This window comes from Taudactylus pleione, unplaced genomic scaffold (assembly GCF_031769625.1).
Source record: "Taudactylus pleione unplaced genomic scaffold, aTauple2 ptg000985l, whole genome shotgun sequence".
Classification (NCBI taxonomy): domain Eukaryota; kingdom Metazoa; phylum Chordata; class Amphibia; order Anura; family Myobatrachidae; genus Taudactylus; species Taudactylus pleione.
In genome coordinates this window covers 1,634,221-1,642,922 of record NW_028285386.1, presented here as the reverse complement: position 1 = coordinate 1,642,922, position 8,702 = coordinate 1,634,221, and the positions used below count along the sequence as shown (strand labels likewise).

At 43.0% G+C, this 8,702-nt stretch overlaps 1 pseudogene; it reads right to left on the bottom strand.

Annotated features, from left to right (window-relative positions):
• Window positions 1-4,883: 4,883 nt before the first annotated feature.
• Window positions 4,884-8,164, bottom strand: LOC148454547 (ankyrin repeat domain-containing protein 63 pseudogene; annotated as a pseudogene).
• Between the last annotated feature and the right edge of the window lie 538 nt (window positions 8,165-8,702).

Sequence of the window (8,702 nt, the reverse complement as noted above, 5' to 3'; positions counted from 1 at the left end):
CAAAAAAAATGAAACAATAAAAAAATTATATGGACAAACAAACAAACAAATGAACAAACATAAAACACTGAAACCATATGTTTAAGCTCTTTTAGGAAAAATTGATGGCAGGTCCAAGCAAGCGTGCAGTGGTATGTTAAATCCAATGCGACCTAGCTGTCCCTACCTTAATCTGTGGCTTCTAGTGCTGGCAGCGTGTTGAATTGCCTGTACTGCACAGGAAGCTGCACGAAGTGTAAGTGGGGTAGCGGTGGTTGTGAGCAGCGGCACAGGATGACGTCAACAAGTCAGGAAGATCGTCAAGTTATAGTCCAGTAATGCTCCACTGTTCTTCCTCCACACTATCTCAGGGGTCCAACGCGTTTCGTACCTGCCTAGGTACTTTTTCAAGGTCGCTTGCTTGGACCTGCCATCAATTTTTCCTAAAAGAGCTTAAACATATGGTTTCAGTGTTTTATGTTTGTTCATTTGTTTGTCCATATAATTTTTTTATTGTTTCATTTTTTTTGTTTTCCCTGATCTAGGTAGCGAGGTAATCGGACGTTTTGACAGCTGTCACTTCAAAAGAGCTGTAACATGAAGGCGACTGGTTTTAAGTGTGACATGCTGGTCAGCTGCCAATATAAGGATTTTCTCATTTGTGGTATGTTTGAAGAGATACATATAAAACAATTAAGTGTAATATGAATTAGTTGCACTTTTGCGTCTATATATGTTAAATTATCTGCTCACATAGTGCAGCTGGCTTATGTGTGTGTGCTTTTAATAAGTATCTCTTAAAGTGTGAAGCTTTGGAGGATGACAGAACATGCCACATGCTGTATACCTATCAGGCAGATTATATTTTTATTTGATTGGAGCAATGTTTAAAAATAGGAGTGAGCAGAAAGAATTTGTATTAATATTACAAATGCTGTGACATATCCGCATCTCATGTGTATTCGAAAATAGTAAATTACATCCCCAATATAATACCAAATCACACCCTGAATCTTTATACAAAGATCATTATTTTTTTATAGCACCAGATGGTAGTATTCAAAAGTTATTGTCCACAATCTAATGCAGGACAGCACACCCATGAGAGCTTTCAATCATTTTGCATGTTAAAAATTCTTTTTACATTCACTTTGTTTCCCACTAGTTAGATTGAAATGTCGGCATGAATCTCACGGAATTGTGTCTACATGCAACATTCACAGATTTTGTAGAAAGCCTATTGTTATTTTGTGCTGAATAGGGTATCATGTATAATCCTGCCCCATTTAATTTGGTTTAAATTAACACGAAGGGGCAGATTCAATTCTATACATTGAGTCTGTGCATTTTTCCACCCATTATGGTAGGCTGATTCTGCTCGCACCTCTATAGGCTTCTGGAGTTAACACGTGGAAGTTGGCAGAACGGGTTTTGTTGGCTTCCGCGCTTCATTAAACCTGCCTCTAAATGGACTGCACAGTTTTTCAGATCAAGTGAAAGTTTAGAACTTTATAATGAAATTGTTTAAAATATGGGTTGTAGTGCTACTTTGTGCCAACGTATCCCCTTTCTCTAAAAAGGGATTAAAACCCATCAAAGGGTTCTGCCCAGTACTATACTCTCTGGACCATGTTGGTGAACATAAGATAGGTGTACTGTACTGCTGCTGTCCAATGTGACCTATTTATGTACAAACACCAAGCACTTTGAACAGAAATGTTTTAATAAAACACTTTGAAAGTCTGTTATAGCTTATTCTGTCCGATAGTTGTTTTTTGAATGATTACAGTTGTTCTGTCTCCAGTTCCTCTCCGCACCAGCCAGATATCTGCTTAGAAGAAGATATTCTCCAGAAAGTATTTGTCTTTAGAGATAATTCGTCTTTTATAAACCAATTGTAAGTTTCATTCACAGACAGGAAGCCAGAGAAAGATTAGGCTATTTAGCTGCAGTTCACTTATATTTGAGAAGCTTCAGCTGGGACCAAGGGGCCTATGTATCAAAGCTGGGAGAGAGATAAAATTGTAACAAATAAATTACCAACCAATCAGCTCCTATCATTTTTTAAACACAGCTTGCATAATGTAAATTGGAAAATGATTGGTTAGTACTTTATCTCTCACAATTTTATCTCTCTCCCAGCTTGATACATAGGCCCCCAAAACTGTTATTATGTACAATTTACATAAACCTTTTTTTTTTTACAAAACATACTAGTTACAGGAGTGCCCAGAACTCAGTCATTTGAAGTGGAAAATGTTTCATACAGTCTAAGGACCTGGTTGTCAATATATAATTAGTATTGTCAAACAAAAACATTTTTAATTGAAGGATTTAAATAATAGAGAACAGTACACAGTAAAGTAAATACATATACTACATAATTTAAATACCATGCATAGATAAACTGCTATTGGCCTACAATACTGCCAACCAGTTTATAACAGAGTAGGATCAGACATTCCCAGATTCCCTGCTACCACCTACTGTACCAACAGAATAACAGATGACATTGTTGGTTACATACCAATGTAAAATAACTAGTACAAAAAACAAATATCCTTATAAAGAAAATCTACATGGAAGGCATTTTCTATGTAAGTTAATATGAAACAGAAAGGTGCCACAACACACTGGGTGTTATATTATAAACATATATATATATAGCTAGCAAGATCCACAGTACTATACAATTTTGAACAAACACTATTAAAACAAGATGAGTATAGACCAGACAAAGACACCAAAATCAAGGTAAAACAGTCTATATTAAACATATTTATAATTGCGTTGGTATAAAACAAACAATTACTATTTACTGGCAAAATAAATGTTTTCCACCAATGGGATATATATACAAACATAGAACAGACCAATCAGAATGTTTTCCATTTATGTCCTGATGGCTTAGACTTACATTTTAATGGCTGAGCTATAAGACAAGAGAAACAAAACTTACAGAAACATATTTAAAATAGGGATGTGCAGGCTCGGTTCTACTCGGTTCCGTTCGGTTCTTTTTACCGAATCTTATTGGCTATCCAAAACTCGTGACAGCTGAAACCCAATAAGATCCGGTAAAAAGAACCGAACGGAACCGAGTAGAACCGAGCCTGCACATCCCTAATTTAAAAGTAAACTTAATATATTATATATGTCAATAAATGCCAAAGTCTGTTTACTATGAAGGCAAGTAATATAACTGAACACTAACAAGGTAATGCTTCTTTATACGACATCACAACTGACATGGTAAGATCTGATGCCTTTTCCTGTCCTTTATAAACATTATATTACTTGTTGAAAAGTTGATGGGATGTAGCTTTATTAGCTTGGAAAAATTTGGGTGAGACTGAACAGTCCACTTTCCCCTTAATTTACATATCCAATTAAACCCAAATTTATAATTTTATATTTTTAGTTTTAATGGACTGTAGTGTGTATTTATTCCCAAATAATTGCGATTGTCCCCAAAAATCAGCAATGTATGGGGTTCACCAATGCTGATTACCATCAAAAAGTGATCAGAATCGCTAAATCAGGTTGTCCAACATGTTGAATTCAGCGAGGCTATAGACTGGTAGTGTATGGAGACGGCCAGCCAATTTGCAGACCGTCGCTAGTAAAATTATGAGCCTTTCAAGATTGGCAGATCTGATTTGCTAAAAGTTATCTGCAAATCACTGAAAAATAACTGTAATGAATGGGCACAGGTTTGTAGACTGAGGGCAAAAAAAATAAATCATAGAACATCATTTTTTTTTTTTTAGATTGCTGATGTATGGGACCCTTGTTCCATCATGGATTGGAACACTATATCATACGGATCGTGTAGTGTGCACACACGCATGCATATTCACAAGAGTCGTTCATCGCATCGTCTGATGCTATGAACGGATAGGTGCGGGACGCCGGCAGTCAGTATCCCGACAGGGTTAGAATACCGACGCTTGTCGGTCAGTATTCTGACCTTTCCCCTCTCCCTACCCCTTCTACTTGCCTTCGGGATCCCAATGGTCAGGATGCCGGCGCTGGTATTCTGACTAATGTCGGGATTTTGGCGTCTGCATTCTGAGCTCCAGAATCCCCACTGGGTGGATATTGATTGCGCCCCGCGTTGCAGCATGTAACAATATATCTCGCTGTTGTACACTGGATTGTGCAGTGTGTATGGTGCACGTGATGTATCGTTACATTGTGTCTGTCCAACAATGGGTGTATATATTGTGTACCCAGCTTAAGACTAGCACAATTTAGACTTTATTAACGAAGTATCGGCTTTTGTAAGTGTAAAGTCTGGCGTGCTTTACATAGATTGTGGGTGCCGTTTCACATTTTCACTTGCAACTCGCCGGGAAGCAGCGCTTCGTAAATAAAACACTTGGTCTCTAGTAAATTGTTTCACTGATGTATACGATGGCATGTTGCAATATCACAGATTTGGACGATCTGTGAATAGAGTTCAACATAGGACCTGGTACATATGTTCCTGGCTCTTGGGCTGTTGGATGCAGCTTGGTGCAGTTTGGTCTTTCAAATGACCATCCAGAAAATGTATGGTCACACAGCGGGTCACTGTTCACAGGTATCATGAGAGGCTAATTTGGCATTCACATGTGTGCATTAATGAGATCCCTCAGCTCACCACTCAACTATCCTAAGTATGCCATACTAAGAACTATATATTAAATAAATGAACAAGTTATTAAGAATCACATAAATCGCAATGTTGTAACACCAAAATCATATATTAAAGTGAACATACGCAAGGCAATATTGTCACATTTTAAGTGTATTATAAACAGTTAAATGTTTCCATGAAACCCTGGCCTATTTATTGCTTAATGAATATACAACAGTGTTTTCACTGTAATGTGGCTCAATATATATTTGTGATCAGTATTTTCATGCATTTATATTAGTTTTCCACCCTTAATACAAGACAAATAGATTCAATAACCTCAGAAACAAGGCTGTGATGTAAACAATTTTATCATTTAAAAATTTAGAAGACAATCTGGAAAAATATTTTTTATCATATACAAAGTACAGATGTTAGGTACACTAAATCCAGTGTAAGGTTGTCTAAATGTTTCTAGTAATGTAAGGTTTACCTTTCTGTACAGATCAATTATGAAATAATCGTTCATTTTGCTCATTTGTGATCTTCAAAGGAAAAGAGAAGAGAACCAGCTACCATGAAGTGACATCCAGTATGCTTTGCTTGTATTGCAGCATAAATCCAGGTCTATTCACTGACAACAGGGGCAGGGAATTTTTGTATTATAGAAATATAGGCCACACAGTGTAATTATTGAGGATGACCTATATGAAATCATGAAGTATAAGGCTTCTTTGCTACGTATAGATTGTGATAGCAGGCCTACTTTCGCCAAGTCCATTGTCACCTATGAGACCCTTATTTCACTATTGTTTTTATATTTCAGAAGAGTTTATAGAGGCACACAAGAGGACCATGGTCTATATATGCACCATTCTAACGTCCACATAATCTGCAAGGCAGGGTGCACAAGTATATCATGTCCCATCTGCCAACCAGTACACTTTACTTAATTGAGATTTTAAGACGCCTGTCACAGTTCATCTATCATACCAAATACCATTGCTTTATAGCAATCTATGTTGTACAATAACAGTACTATGTATTGCTATGTCACTGGTGTCTTACCTTGTCCTGCAGTTAGTGTTTATATCATGAAATGATCTCTCTTATTCCCAGGACCATTACCAGACCATTTATCACATCTCTATCTTCCATAATACTTTGCCATTTATTGCCTCATGCACAGAACGTTCCTTGTCACTGACATTACTACATACTCATTGTAGGTGCCTGACCCCTTATAAAAGTGCCAAACAACATTGACTTATTCAAGACTTTTGGACCATTTAAACTCTTGGCACACATGCATGCCTATCCTACTATATGCATTTCTTTATAATAAATATTCTGTGGGCTCCAAAGTAATTTTATTAATTTATTACAGTGGTAGGAAATTATGTAGATTGTCAAAATTCAGTATTAAAATTGAGTCTTTCCAAAAGAGGATTTAGGGAACCAACCCTGTATGTAATTATTTGGATTTATATCTAGGGTGAGAAACTAGATATTAGTAGACAGGTTACTAGAAAGGCTTGGGACAAAGCAGCCCCTATACAATTCCTGCTGTGAGATAAGTGACACACACACTGATGCCTCCTCTCTTGTATACCTACACAGTATAGCCAGTGAAAGAATGAATAACTATACTACGCTGAAGCATCTATTCCACAAGTTCTCAAACTTGGTCCCCAGGACCCCAAACACTGCATGTTTTCCAGGTGTCCTCACAGAATCGCAAGTGAAATAATTAGCTCCAACTTTGGATCTTTTAATATGTGCCCGTGAGTAATGACTACACCTGTGCTCCTCCTGGGTGACCTGGAAAACGTCACTCTTTTGGGGTCCAGAGGACAGAGTTTGAAAAACACTGATCTATTCTATACCATTCTCACAAGAGCAGTTGTCTGTTATATCACATATAATCGTACCAGTCCATAGGGCTTTTACCAGGTCTCCTCACTCTCTGACAGGCCACTTTTATGTGTCTGTCCAGACCACTGCTGATATAACTAATGAGAGAGAATATGGATGGTCAGTGGGGTGAGTGCCCTTCTCTAGCTCCTGCTCCTTGAACTGTAGATGGTTCCTGCCAGTCAGTGCCTCCACATTACTGCCACGTCCATCAGTTACTGGCATGTCAGGTGCATCTCATGTCACTCTCCATCGGATGCCATACTGCTGCCACCAAAAGGTGCCCATGTCACAGGGTCATAGCCTGCCAGCTGCTGATATAAATAATAAGAGAATGTGAATGGTCAGGGTGAGTGCCCTTCTCTGTAGCATTTCCTCTGCTGTATAGCCAGTCAGTGACAGTACATAGCTGCAATGTCCATCAGCCACTGGCAGGTCAATGCCCATTGGATGCCACACTGCTGCTACATCAGGTGCCCATGTCACAGGGTCAGGGCCTGCCTGGGCACTATGAGCTGGCTCCTGCTGCAGGTGCTGTCCCTCCTCTCCCGTCTCATGTCCCCGGGATAGCTGGGCAGGATGCCCCCGGAGAGTCCCTGGTAGACGTCGGGCGATGTGACCCGGCGGAACAGGCGGCTGCACGGTGATGCTTCCCCTCTGTCCGGCCCGTCCCAGCTGTGTACCCGCTGGATGCCGTGCTCCGGGACCCGCAGGGACTCTCTTGCCTCCGTGCTAGCCGGGGAGCAGCTGGATGAGCGGCTGAGGACGCCCCGGAGCTGGCTCCTCTCCTCCTCCTCCTCCCTCCGGTGGGTGAAGGGCCGTGCGAAGCGCTCCAGCATCTGCCGGGATAGAGGCTTGGGGCTGCGGCCAGTCCCGTCCTCGCCCCTCTCCGACGCCTCTCCTCTGCGGGACGCGGACAGGGCTCTCTCGCACTCCCAGTGCCCGGACACCCGGGCGGCGTCTAGAGCCGACACCCCGGCCCGGTTGGTGGCGTCCAGCCGCAGCCCGAAGCGCTTGTAGGAGCGCAGGAGGAAGTGCAGCTCGGCGCTGCGGCCGCAGGAGGCGGCGTACATCAGCGCCCGGTTCCCGGCCCGGTCAGGGATCTCCGGGTCCGCGCTGCGCTGCACCAGCAGCTTCACGGCGTCCAGGTGCCCGAGCTCGCAGGCCAGGCTGAGCGCCGTGCGTCCCGCCTCGTCCTGTCCGTTCACCTCCGCGCCCTTGTCCAACAGCAGCCGCACGAAGCGACCCCGGAGTTCGTCCTCCCGCAGGCAGACGGCGAACATGAGCGGGGTCCGGCCCTGCTCCCCCGCGGGGGAGTTCACGATCCTCTGGTCCAGAGCGTCCAGCACGAAGCGGGCCAGGTGCACCTTCCCCCCGTGCATGGCGTCCAGGAAGGTGCGGGTGCCGGAGCTGCGCCGGAGGTCCCGGGGCCGGAGCATGGTGCTGGCTGCCGGCTCTCGTTGTGGAGCCACGGGCTGCAGAGCAGTAGTGTCCGGGTGTCACACCCGCTGCTGTCACCACCGGGTCCCCCAGTGCGGTTGAGTAGTCCCGGGGCCTCCGGAGCCAGCGCCTCTTATACTCCATTGTAGCCATAGTAACGGGTACCAGTGATGCTGCTGCTGGTCGGGGAGGGTCAGAGAGAGGAGACTCCCTCACTGTCTGCGCCGGGAACTGAGCGTGGGGAAGATGGACCAAACCTCCTAAAGGTGACAGGGGGAGAAGTTTCCCATAGTAACCAATCAGCTCAGTTATCATTTAACTAGTACAGTCTATAAGCTACAATCCTTACATGGCACAGGGGTGATGGCAAGGGGTCCTAAAGCAGGGGTAGACGAAGGTGTGGCACTCCAGCTGGTGCTGTAGATTCGAACTACACATCCCAGCATGCCCAGTCACAGTTTTGCAGGGCATGCTGGAATGTGTAGTTCCACAGCAGCTGGAGTGTCACACGTTGCCTACTATAAGTGAATGACTTGCAGAGAGACAGAGATAAGTCCTGTATGACTGACATTCCTGAGGGACAGGAGAAAGTGGGTGGGTGGGTGGGTGTGGGGACAGGGCAGAGAGCACAGGAGGTCTCTGTACAGATACTGACTGGGAATCTGTGTGATAATACTAATATACTACTTCTAACAGATGATGTTACAGTGCAGGGACTGTTCATGTCTGAGTGGGAAGATAGATGTTG